Source organism: Desmodus rotundus, chromosome 6 (genome assembly GCF_022682495.2).
Source record: "Desmodus rotundus isolate HL8 chromosome 6, HLdesRot8A.1, whole genome shotgun sequence".
NCBI classification, from domain to species: Eukaryota; Metazoa; Chordata; class Mammalia; order Chiroptera; family Phyllostomidae; genus Desmodus; species Desmodus rotundus.
In genome coordinates, this window is record NC_071392.1 from 23,462,077 (window position 1) to 23,474,472 (window position 12,396).

Sequence of the window (12,396 nt, forward strand, 5' to 3'; positions counted from 1 at the left end):
TCTATTTCTGCCATTTCTCTCCAGTCTCCCTTTTTCCTATTTAGTCTCATAATTTAACAGCTGAACTAAACTAAACAGCTGAACAAAAAAATAGAGAAAGATATAAAGGTTTCAAAAAGTACAAAACAACAATAACCAACCAAAATCAAACACAATTGGGACAATTCCCCTTTTATATTCTAGGTGTGTTTTCTCTTAGAAAGCATGATTCTTCCTCTGTGAGGAGAATCCGATCTCTGTGCTACTTTTGGCAGGGGGGTGAATAATCTATGAATTTCTAAAGGAGAGTAGAAGGAAGTTTTTCAATGTACAGGAAAAAATGCCTTTATTATTTATTTATTTATTTATGTATTTAACCCTCGATGGAGGACATTTTCATTTTCGTTCTTTCTTTCTTTTTTTTAAGCAACAAAGAGGAAGGGAGATGTGATGAGAGTAGCATCGATTGTCTTCCTACGCACCCAGACCTGGGATCCACAAGGGGACGGGGATGCACCTGCAACCTAAGTATGTGTCCTGACTGGAATGAAACTGAAACCTTTCGGTCAGGGGATGATGCTCCAACCACTGAGCCACACCAGCCATGGTGCAAAATGCCTTCAAAGAAAAGTGTGCGAGGAGATCAACAGGACAACTCTCTGTCTTCAAAGATCCCATGCTTCAATGAGGTAAGTGTTTACTTCCCTGCCAGAGTTAGGACTTTAGACTCACAGTAATAGATAATGCATTAGTTTCGCAATGAGTTCATGAGAGAGTCAGGACTTAATCATGTCCTAGCACGTGCAGGCTTAATAATAATATATGCTGAGGCCCTAGAATCTCAGACTGATGGGAAAAAAAAAGAGGAAGTCAAGATCCAGCTTGATAGGGGAAGGAATACAAATATAGCTATAGAGATGGATCTTGCAGTAAGTAATTCTGAATATCACCTGAATGGCATAGATAGAAAAGTCATGGACATATAATCTTAGATGTAGGTCCTTGTTTATCATGACTTTGAATTGCCTCTTCTTGCCTGCAAGGTTTCTTTTGAGAAATCAGCTGATAGTCTTATGGGAACTCCTTTCTAGGTAATTCTCTCCTTTTCTCTTGCTGCTTTTAAGATTCTCTCCTTATCTTTATTCTTGGGTAATATAATTATGATGTGACTTGGTGTGTGTTTCCTTAGGTCCAACTTCTTTGGGACTCTCTGAGCTTCCTGGACTTCCTAGAAGTCCAGTTCCTTTGCCAGATTGGGTAAGTTCTCCTTCATTATGTTTTCAAATAAGTTTTTAGTTTCTTGCTCTTCCTTTTCTCCTTGTGGCACCCCTATGATTTGGATGTTGGAATGTTTAAAGTTGTACTGGAGGTTTCTAAGCCTCTCCTCATTTTTTGAATTCTTGTTTCTTAATTCTGTTCTGGTTGAATGTTTATTTCTTCAATTCTGGTCCAAACCATTGATTTGAGTCCTGGTTTCCTTCCCTTCACTGTTGGTTCCCTGACTATTTTCCTTTATTTCACTTTGCAAGGCCCTCATTTTTTAATCAGGATACTCAACCATTTCTGCGAGCATCCTGATTACCAGGGTTTTGAACTGTTCATCTGATAGGTTGGCTATCTCTTCATTGTTTAGTTCTGTTTTTGGAGTTTTGATCTGTTCTTTCATTTGGGACATATTTCTTTGTCTTGGCACACCTGTTACATTGGTAAGGGGCAGAGCCTTAGGTATTCCCTAGGGGAGGGCAACCCAGGTCTGTGTGTGTTGGTGCCATCTGTTGGGGGGGTGGTTCAAGAGGGAACCATGCCACTTGCTCAGCTCTCTGCAGGTTTTCAGTCACTTTCCCCGCTAACCACAAGCAGGGTGGGCCCTTCTGGTGCTGATTCCCAGGTGGGTGGTTTTGTGTACATTCTAACCCTGTGGATCTCTCCAGTGAACTCTCCTGTGAGGCTGGGAGTTTCTCCCACTGCCACAACCCCTATAGGTTTTTACAGTCAGGAGTCTTGAGGCTTTCTTTTCCAGTGCTGGAACCCTGGGTTGTGTAATATGTCTTGTTTCCCAGTTATTCCTCCTGGTTTATCTACACACATGGAAGGGCAGATAAAGTACTTCCTAGATAAGGTAAAGTTAAAGGAGTTCATCATCACCGAGCCCTTATTATATGAAATGTTAAAGGCACTTATCTAAGACAAAGAAGATGATCAAAAATATGAACAGTAAAATGACAACAAACTCACAACTATCAACAACTGAACCTAAAACAAAAACAAAAACAAACTAAGCCAACAACTAGAACAGGAACAGAATCACAGAAATAGAGATCTCATGGAAGGTTATCAGTGGGGAGGGGGGGAGAAGGAGAGGGAGAATGGGTGAAAAGGTACAGGGAATAAGAAGCATAAATTGTAGATACAAAATAGACAGGGGGAGGGTAAGAATAATATAGGAAATGGAGAAGCCAAAGATCTTATATGTATGATCTATGGATATGAACTAAGGGGGGTGGATGCTGGTGGGAGGGGGTGTGGGGTGAGGGGAATAAAGGGGAGAAAAAATGGGACAACTGGAATAGCATAATAATAAAATATACTTAAAAAAAAGAAAAGTCATGGGTATGGCAAGTGTGGCTAATGATAGAGCCCTGTGCTTCACTTGGGTTCAGCAACAGAAGTCTAACTGGCGCAATGTGAATTAGGTGGCATCGCAGTCCAGGTGATATGCCCACTATTAAAGAATTCTGGCCAGTGATTGAGACTGGGATGGGAGTGTACAGGTAGTGCTGTTCAACACCTTAAGGTGATAGCAACAGTTATGGCAAGACAGGACATCAGAACCAAGCAAAGAATGGGTCACTCTGGAGGTGTTTCTTCCCTATTTGAGAGCTGGTGCTGATATGACAGATGGAGTGCGGATCACAGGTGTGTACCTATTAGCTCATTCCTGCTGAGAAGTGGGTGTACAGGGCCCGACATCATAAACTATGTATATGGCTGAGAGATCAGTTTCAATCCCTAAATACTGATAAAGCAGAGGAGACTGGAGACAAGCTCACTCAGCATCTCCTCTACACACTCATTCCTACCCTTCCACAGGATCCTTAGGGACCCTTGAAACACAGTAGCAAATGAGTAATTTGCTAAAAATGAGTAATTTTAGGAATAGACAGTCTGAAACATACAAGCACCAATTATCTAAGTCTTTAAATAAGCTGAGTTTAATTTATTTCAAAATTTGAAATATAGCCAATAACTGTGGTTTTTGCCCAGTGTTCATTTACCAAGCAGCAAAGATTTAATTTTATGATACGAGCTCTACAGTGGTGTTTTATACTTGACACTCATTTTTTAAAACTCTTCTCTCTCAAATACAAAGAATTTGAAGATTCTCACTGCAGGAACTTTAGGGTTATTTGGTGTGACGTGTCTCAATGTTACAAGGATGTTATGACCTTGAGAAAATGGAACCAGTTACCTATTTGAGATTATAAGTTTATGACTTTGTAATTTGCTCCCCAAAATGTTAGAAACATCACCTTTTAAAAATAAAGTTGCAGGTAGATCACATTTTAAACTCAAAGGTAGGGATTTATATTGCATTAGGCTCTATTTTCTTAAATGAATTAGATCAGCCATTTAATGGAAAATATCTCTAGCTTCAGGTTAGCCCTCCATTTAAGCATTTTTTCTAGATTGGAAAACATTTGTGGTGCATGTGAAATATTCTTCAATAGTCTAGGTCTCAGTTCCCAAACTCTGACATCAAAATCACCTGCAATGCCTGTTTAACCCTAGACCTACTTCACTACGTGACTCTGATCAAATTCAAAGTTTAGGAAGCAACTAATATTTCATCTATTCCACACCCTGGCTCTTCTTCACCCTATAATTCAAGCAGTTTATTCAATATTCAGCAAACACTTATTGTTTGCCTACTATGTGCTGGAGAATTTGTATGTACCAGTGACCCAAAATGAGTAAGGCATATCTCTGTTTTCAATAGGTAAACCACACATGGGAGATAGAGTTCTAAAACTCATCACAATGTGATGCATATGGCATTGGATAAATACAAAGTACAATAGGAGCAAAGAAAAAAAAGCTACTTCCCTTAGGAGAGAAGGGGAGAGTGAACTACTTCATAGAAGACATGCCATGGAAGCTCTATTGAAGCAGGTTTCCAGAGAAGTAGACATGCCCCCCAAAAAGAAAAGTGAATACCCCCATATGCTCAGAGACATCAAGAGGGTCTTGAGGCTGGAGCCTGCTGTGCATAAACAGAAGTTTAGGAGCTGATTTGAGGAGGGCTTTACGAGTTATGTTAAGGAGACTCCTAATCTGTAGGTGATGAGAAACATTGAAAGATTGTAAGAAAAGTGGTAACATGACCAAATGGAGGTCTGTAGCTGCTTAAGTATTTTTAAGAAAAGTGATCTCTTAAAAGGAAGATCGTGCCTTAACGTCTCCACTGCATCAAAACAGCAAAATAACTTTGTTATGAATGAATACAAACTGTAAGTAGTCCGCTTTGATTTTTTTTTCATTAAATTGATTGGATTTCTGCCTTCCAGGACAAAAATCTAAGATTCCAGTATCTTGCTATGGGCAATGTTCCAAATGAGACAGATTCTGTATTTTAATGTAATGAAAAAAAGCAGTTATTAAGTTTAGAAACATCTGAAATAACGTGTTTTTTAAAAAAATTCTCCTCTTTCCTATTGGGCCTTTTTGCTTGCATGTGGAATTCTTAAATGGAACTCAGCTGAGACAGCCACGAGGGCTAAGCCACACTCCACACCAGAATGGCCTGATTCATGTTTGTCCTTCATCGGCTCAGAGAGTCTTTATTCAATCTTCGGGGACAGAGGAGAAATGAAAAAAAGCCTAAGGACAGGCCAAGGAGACTCACTGACTATTTATAGAATAACCTTATGTTAGAGAGAATCAGCTCCTCAAAGAGAGGAAACTAAAGCTTTGTGTGTGTGTTTAATAGAAACAGCAGCATTGTGAAATGAGGAAACAACGCCTCAGTCCGAGGAACACTTTGTAACTCTAAAAGAGTGCAAGGGATAAGTGTAAAATTCACAATGGGCTAAAGTAGAATGATGGTTAGTGTCACCTATTCTTTTCTTTCGCTGTTCTCCTGGGGTGCTGTAGCGTGACAATATTTTCTTAGGCAAATTCTGCTGCCGCCCCAAGACAGCCAAAACAGCCAAATAATACTAAGTTAGCATCACTTTTACACCTTGAATATTAGCTGCATAATGCTGTTGAATTTTTTTGTAAGTATAAAAATTGACAAATGTTATCACATAGTGGCTATAAAGAAATTATTCCATGTAAATAACCTTTAAAATAATTAATTTTAACTCCCACTCTTGTGAATCATAAATCCTGCCCAATTTAAACATTGGAAGTGTGAGAGAGATACTTTATTCCTTTTTTGGTTTGGAACCAATTTCATTGGAGCTATAGTTTTTTGAAACACTTTTATTATATAACCAGGCCCAGAAGATCCCCATCCCCCATCTGTTCACTATAATGTTTTCTTCCCATTTTATTCCAGAAGTTGCCAAGACAGCCTCCTGGTGGGTTACCTTGGCAACCTCATGTGTCATGTTTGAGAATGTCCCAGGGCAGCAGTTTTATTTCCATTTGCATGCATTTCAGCCAGCTAACTGTAAATTAAAGAGGCTTATTGGAGAATAAACCTTTTTTCCCCCTTGCAGAATGAAAAACAGATAATTAGGGTTACTGTTCAGTAAAATCCACTTATATTTAATACTCTGTAGGAAAACTTGGATTGCTCTTACCTAAAGTCATGGCATTTTTTACACATTTTATAAACCGATGCTGTAATGTCACATAATATAACATACAGTGTATTATACATGTAACATAATACCCAGGGTGACTGCTTGACCTCATCTTCGAAGAGCATGTCACTTTACAATCTTTTGATGACAACCATAGAAGGCTTTTATTAATGAAGCTTTTGACATGTCAATCAGTGTAAGACTTTAGTGACTCAAGATTATTTTGTTATCTCAAACTACAAATTTCGAACAGCCTCCAATCAAATATTGAAAATATATTGCTTTAATATTTCTCACCTGAAGAGTTCCATCTCTTTAGTTATACCTTTTAGAAGTTACTGACATAATTCTTTTTAAAATAAACTTAAAATATTTTTAATGTATTTATGGTAAATAGCTTATAATGTGTATTAATCATTAAAGATAGATTTTTTTTCAATTTTATAAAAAGCAAGAGATATAAAGGACCGGAAATTTGAGTGAAGTTGTATATAAAGTTAATAGCAAAGCTGAAATGAAAAGTAATTCTCTTTGAGACTCCAGTGTTTATGAGGTACCAGAATGAGAATGACAGGTCAGTGTTTTCACCTTAGGAAGGAAAATACCCTTGTGTATGCTCCACAGCTTTCGCGATGTTATTTGCTTCTAGGGAAAAAGTCTAGGCACTCCATGATCACTTACAACATTTTAGGAGACTCTTCTACTATGGAATAGTGACGTTTTCCTGTTTGACCCAGACTCAATGTTACTTTGAAATTAATAACCTTCTCTTTCTAAGAAAGGGTCTCCAAAGAGCTCTTTCTAAGTAATTTTGAGGAGGACCATAAATTGAACTGCATTTTCCCTTTTCATTCCTTAGGGGTAGTGGCTGAACATGCTTCAATATGTGCGAGTAATTCAGTTGCTCCTTTCTTTTACAGTTTTTCCTTCTAGGCTTGAATATCTTACCATGTCAGGCTTTAGCTTAGAATTTGATGAAAATGATAGAAACAGATGATCATTATTCATGAATTTTCTCTTTTCCAAAGTTCTCTTCATCCTAAGAGTATCAGGAGAATCTTCCAATACTGTGCATTCATTAAGGCTGTCTGTGCGTGTTGAATATCGTGTGTGTGTGTGTGTGTGTGCATTGTGGGCAAATGCCCATAAAGTAATGTGGCTCCTTTAGACGTGAGTTTGTAATGGACAATTCAATAGGGGCAGGGAGCACCAGATGATATTTTTTTAACTCCAAAAATGAATGAAACTAGCTTCTTATCTTACTTACTGGTGTAAAAATCCTCTGAAGTAGGTAATGAGGAGACAGAGGCCGGGTGCCCAGACTGACACTGGCAGTGTCATTCGGCTCAGTCGTGGTAGACAAGCCATCAAAACCCCAATTTGCCCAATCCAAGTCTTGTTCTTAAAACACTATGAAAGTCCTCTCCAGACTTTCTCTGTTTATGACACTGATAATTGCTTTGATTTTTTTTTTTTTACATTAGTAGTTTAATGCTTGTATATCAAAGGCAGAACATGTTTTCTGTAACCATAGTAAGGTTAGCTACCACTGAATGAGTAGTGGAGTAGATTATATCTGCTTCTGAGATGCCATAATTGAGAGCACTGAGCAGATCTAGTCAAGCATGATTTTTTAATTTAGAATATTTTTAGAGGACTTTAGGTGCAGATGGATGAGTTAGTTAAACTCATCTTTCTCTGTTCATGGCATATTATCAGTCAATATCACTCCATGCAAAGTCCCTCTCTTGTTTTCAACCTTTATCTTTTAACTTTATTGTGATATAATTTACATAAGACACGCTGCACCTATTAAAAGTGTATGATTCGATGAGCTTTGACATAGGAATACTCCTGTGAAACCAATACTATAAGCAAGATAATGAACACATCTATCAGCCCCCAAAGTTTCCTTTTTCTTCTTTGTAGGCTCTCCTTCCTTATACTCCAAACCACGGATCTGCTCTTTACCACTATAGATTAGCTCAAAATTTCTATAATTTTCTACTAACTGAATCATACAGTCTGCATCAATTTTTGTCTGGCTTCTTTCGTGCCTTGTAATTATTCTGAGATCCATTCATGTTGCAGTGTGTATCGGTAAACCCTTCCATTTATTGCTGCGTAGTATTGCCTTGCATGGAATTTCTTTACCAATTAACCCATGAATGAATATTTGGGTTGTTTTTAGTTTTGTCTATTACAAATAAAGTTGTTATGAGCAGTCATGTATGTCTTTACATATATACATGTTTCATTTCTCTTGTATAAATGCCTCAGTATAGAATGGCTGGGTCATAGAGCAGGTGGGTACTTACTTTTTTAAGAAAGTGTCAAATTATTTTACAAAATGGATGTGCCATTTTAGAATCTCGCTAGCTTTGTGCAAGAATTCCACAGTCTCACCAATACTTGGCCCTTGTCTGTCTTTTAATTGCCAGCATTCAAATACCTGTTTATTGGTACAATGGTGGTTTCAATTTTCACTTCCCAAGGAAGCCACCCTGCAACTCCTCCCCAGGGCCCCAAGGGATTTTCCAGCTGGTTGAGGATTAGAGTCTTTCTGATGTTCCCTCCAGGACCCAAATGACTTTTGGCCCCAGGTTCATAGTAAGAAGCTGTTGCCCCCTGAGCACCTCATATGAGGTCTGTCCAGAAAAAGTCCAGCCATTATTAATATAACAAGAACATTTTGCATGACATCGATGTAACCGGCTGCCAAGGAGAGTGGACTGGAATGAGTGTGAGTGAACAGTGACGACTTCACTGCACTAGTCAGTAGGGGTTGGTAGACCTGATTCTTTAAGGCCACGGTGTTAAAACCATTGTTTTCAATCCCGTAAGTACAATCCAGGAGATTCACAACAATTCCAGGTCCTCACCCATGCAAACTAGAATCTCTGGACCCAGGCACACTAATTTTTAAATCCCTGCAGGTGGTTTCTGTATTCGGCCGGATGTTGGAGTACAGGGCAGGGTGTGGTAAATGTTGAGGAATGGCTGTGAGACTCTCGTGGGCCATCACCCTCTGCTCACATAGGATCTGCTGAGCTGGGCTGTCTAGATGATTATGAAATACACTTGTGCACAGCACATGTAAACACAAACCTCAAGACTATAAAGTGAAACTTCAGTTTCCAGTCATCTTTATATGAGATGCTCAGTTTTGAAACATATTATATCTCATGTTGCCTCAGTGTCCAAGGGTGCTCTTTGCTTTTACCTGTTCTAGTTCTTCCCCATCATCAGCAATGATCCTCATGTGCCGACTGCCATTTGTCAAAAGGTGATTGAAGAGAGGGTTAGATTAAATGGCCTCTAGTTCTGCTCTGGCTATGAAGTTCTGTGATTCCTAGAAGATACTAATTTTGGAGAGTTCATAAACAACCGTCAGGTATCAGCCAGATCAGTGAAGTAAAGAAAGGCAGTCAGTCAGTTTGGAAGAGTAGAAAGAATATAAGATCAAGAACAAGTATGAGTCAAGTGGGACTAGTTGAAAGGATATAAGATCAAAAACAGCACATATAAGTCCTTGCTCTTACTGACATTATTGAGGAAGGGTTTACATTTTTCAGACCTTCAGTTTCCCCTTCTCTGAGATGGATGACTAATTTCCCCTACTTATTTCAGATACCTATGAGTGATGAATGAGTACTAGATAGGAAAGTTCTTTGAAATTTGAAAAGTTGAAGGCACGTGAAGAATTTACGAATGGTGAAGTGAAGCCATTGCAAGGAGAGTGAGCAAGTCTCTGTGGGATGTCCAGGGAGATGAGTGAGTTCAAGCAAGAGCTCTCACCAGCCCAGTTAATAGTGATAATTGCATAATCTTTATAGAATGCCTTTATTTTAGCTACTTAATAACTTTGTTTCACATGGACAATACTTTTCATTGCTAAAATTAATCTCTTAAAAGTTATATGAATACATTTAACAGAATTTTAGTGTAGTTTTTTCCTCCATGGTCAGGAAACTAAGGACTGGCATTAGACCACTTATCAGATAATAACTTATATGTATTTTAATTTACTATATATCACCTTTTCATTAAATTGGTTTTGTAGATGAAGTAAGGTCTGAAAACTTGTCTAACATAGTAGGTTGTATTTTTCCCCATTATTTTTATATTTAACCTGTAAATTTTTTATGCATTTTCCTTTCAGGTGATCTATAATTCTCTTGTAGTGCATCCATCCATATCCCCACATACAGGGCAATTAATCTCATTTTTTTCCCTGGAGTCTATTTTTGTAGCTTTCCTATTAGGGAAAGGAAATAGAAGATAAAATGCCAGTAAAGAAATTACCATGCACTCCATTTGCTCTCGGGTTTGAATAATGTAGGTGGATAAAATATATATGGTAGCCCCAGGAAAACCCTAAATGTTATCTCCTCATCGCTTAAAGCCCACTAGGAATAACGTAAAGTGTAAAGAAGTAGATTTTTCCAAGTAACTAGTAGAATTCAATACTTGAAAGGTTTAGAGGAAGGGGAAGTGGTCTGCTCCCAGGAAAGTTTGGTAATGTCTGGAGATATTTCTGTTTGTAACACCTTGCGGGGGCTGCTTCTCTCTAGTTGGGAGCCGTCAAAGATGCTGCTACACGTGCTGCGATGCACAGGAGAGTCCCTGTTATCCTGCCCAAAAGGTCAGTGGTGCTGGGTTGAGAAACCCAGGCTTAGTTTCAGGGGGTGATAAAATTTCGTGGTTCCTTGCAAAGAACCTATTCATTGAGGATTGGGTATGGAAAAGCAGAAATATCATGGAAACAGACCCATATAAGTGTAAAGGAAAACTATGGTTTCAGAGTTCAGCGCCGCAGGGCTGTGCTGGTCACACCAGTTACACCCGACACTTTGAAAAGTTGAGAAATATTCCATGTAGACTTTTAATAACTTGGAATGAAAGCTGTTCTATCAAGGGTTTGGGGGGACCAGGTCCATGGTCCCTTTGGCCTTTGTGTATCACGAAGGACAGCTAGGAAGAAAAAGAAATGGAGGGAAAAGTAGAATAAGAACAAAATCTAAAAGTGCGGGAAGAGAATAGGAATGCAGTGGCATCTTTTATAGTCGTTCTACATAGTTATTTGGGGGAGGGAGGGAGGTGGGGTTTGCAGCAGTCGTGTGGAGAGGATGTGGAATGCTGGACTCAGGATCAATACTAGGTGGGAAACAACGTGTCCGTCTCTCTACTCAGCCTTGGAAGGTGTAGTGGACCCGGTTACCAGCGTGACTACTGGCCCCTGTTGGTTGGACCTTAGCAAGGGGAAGTGAATCTTGGGGAAGATGAGTTGTGCTGAAGCGAGGGCGCCACCGCCCGGCTTCCCTCCTGGCCAGGAACGGAGAGACGGAGCCTAGAGAGGCCTGCGGGACACACCGGGTGGGGCATCGAGTTTTGAACGGGCAGCTGACGCAGCGCAGGGGCGCGATCCGGCGTTCCTCGCTTGGGCGCAGGGATCTGTGGCCTTAGGCTGCAGGAGCAACCAGCAGGCGCCTTCGCAGGGAGCGCAGGTCCTGGGCGCCGTACATGCCTGGATCCAGACATCTGGAGCGCCCCAGTAAGTTTCTACCTCCTTCGGCCCCGCCGCCCCACGCCCTCCCCGTCGCAAGCTGAGTATCTCTGGTCCACTTGCCTTTTCCTTGAGAGCACCGCAAGGAGCCCCTGGATACTCCCCGAGCACAGGGTGAGCCCCACCAGTGCCTGCTCCGGACATCACACCGAGAGGTACCCCTCTTCTCGCACACCGCAGGACCTCTGTTCCCTGTCCAGGTTTTTTTGGGCAAGAACCTATAATCAACACCTGTTTGTAAGTTTTGTCTAGATAGTTAGACATTATCCCAAGAACTGAAGTTCCAAAATATTTCTTCCTCCCCTTTATTTATTTATTTTATTTTATATTGTTTTAGTGTTTTATTTTGTTTAGAGTAGGGTGACTTGATTTAATGGAAATAGTAAATATTTTAAATTAGTGCATTTATAGTATAGTTGCATTGTTCCAAACTGTCATCTATTATTCCCTTGAACCAATATGACCTGAAGTGAGACTTAGTGAAAAATCAAAGTCTGTGTTGAGAGTAAAATGCAGAGGGTTCTCTCGAGACAAGCAGACCTAGTTAATGGGATCGGTCTATTCAGCTGAGACAGGGCTGGTAACAAAATGGTTGGATAAGTCGTTTCAGAATTTAAAAATAAGTTTCTATTATTTATTTCCTGCCTATATCTAGAGATAACATTTATTTTATGTGAAAAGAAAGTTAAGGTTAAGTTTGCTAATTGTGTTATATAAAACCCTAGCTCTTTGCATATTTTGTTGGGGAAAAAACCCACTTTTGAACAGTTCTGTGAATGTAATCTATTCAGAAGAAGATCATTTGGGGGAGAGGGGGAGTATATCATGGCGGGAAAAAGGAAACTTTTCAGGAATAGAAAGCAGATGTAATATCAAACTTGTAAGCTAAGCTACTTTGATGCAACTTTAATTTCATGTATGATAGAGTAAAAGGAGTCTAAAGCTTTTTGGGAGCTTTGCTTACTAATTGTGTGATCTAAATCAAGTCACTTTGGGGCCAGTTTCATCAATCTTAAAAGACAGCGGTTTGATTAGTGGGAA

The 12,396-nt window shown here is 39.5% G+C and overlaps 1 long non-coding RNA gene across 1 annotated transcript in view; it reads left to right on the plus strand.

Annotated features, from left to right (window-relative positions):
• LOC128781154 (uncharacterized) overlaps positions 1-9,507 on the plus strand; it is a 72,894-nt gene extending 63,387 nt beyond the window's left edge. The window contains exons 5-7 of the long non-coding RNA XR_008427041.2: positions 407-668; positions 1,169-1,236; positions 9,420-9,507. This is a non-coding gene — a long non-coding RNA (uncharacterized lncRNA). The remainder of the gene's footprint in view (positions 1-406; positions 669-1,168; positions 1,237-9,419) is intronic.
• The last annotated feature ends 2,889 nt before the right edge of the window (positions 9,508-12,396 follow it).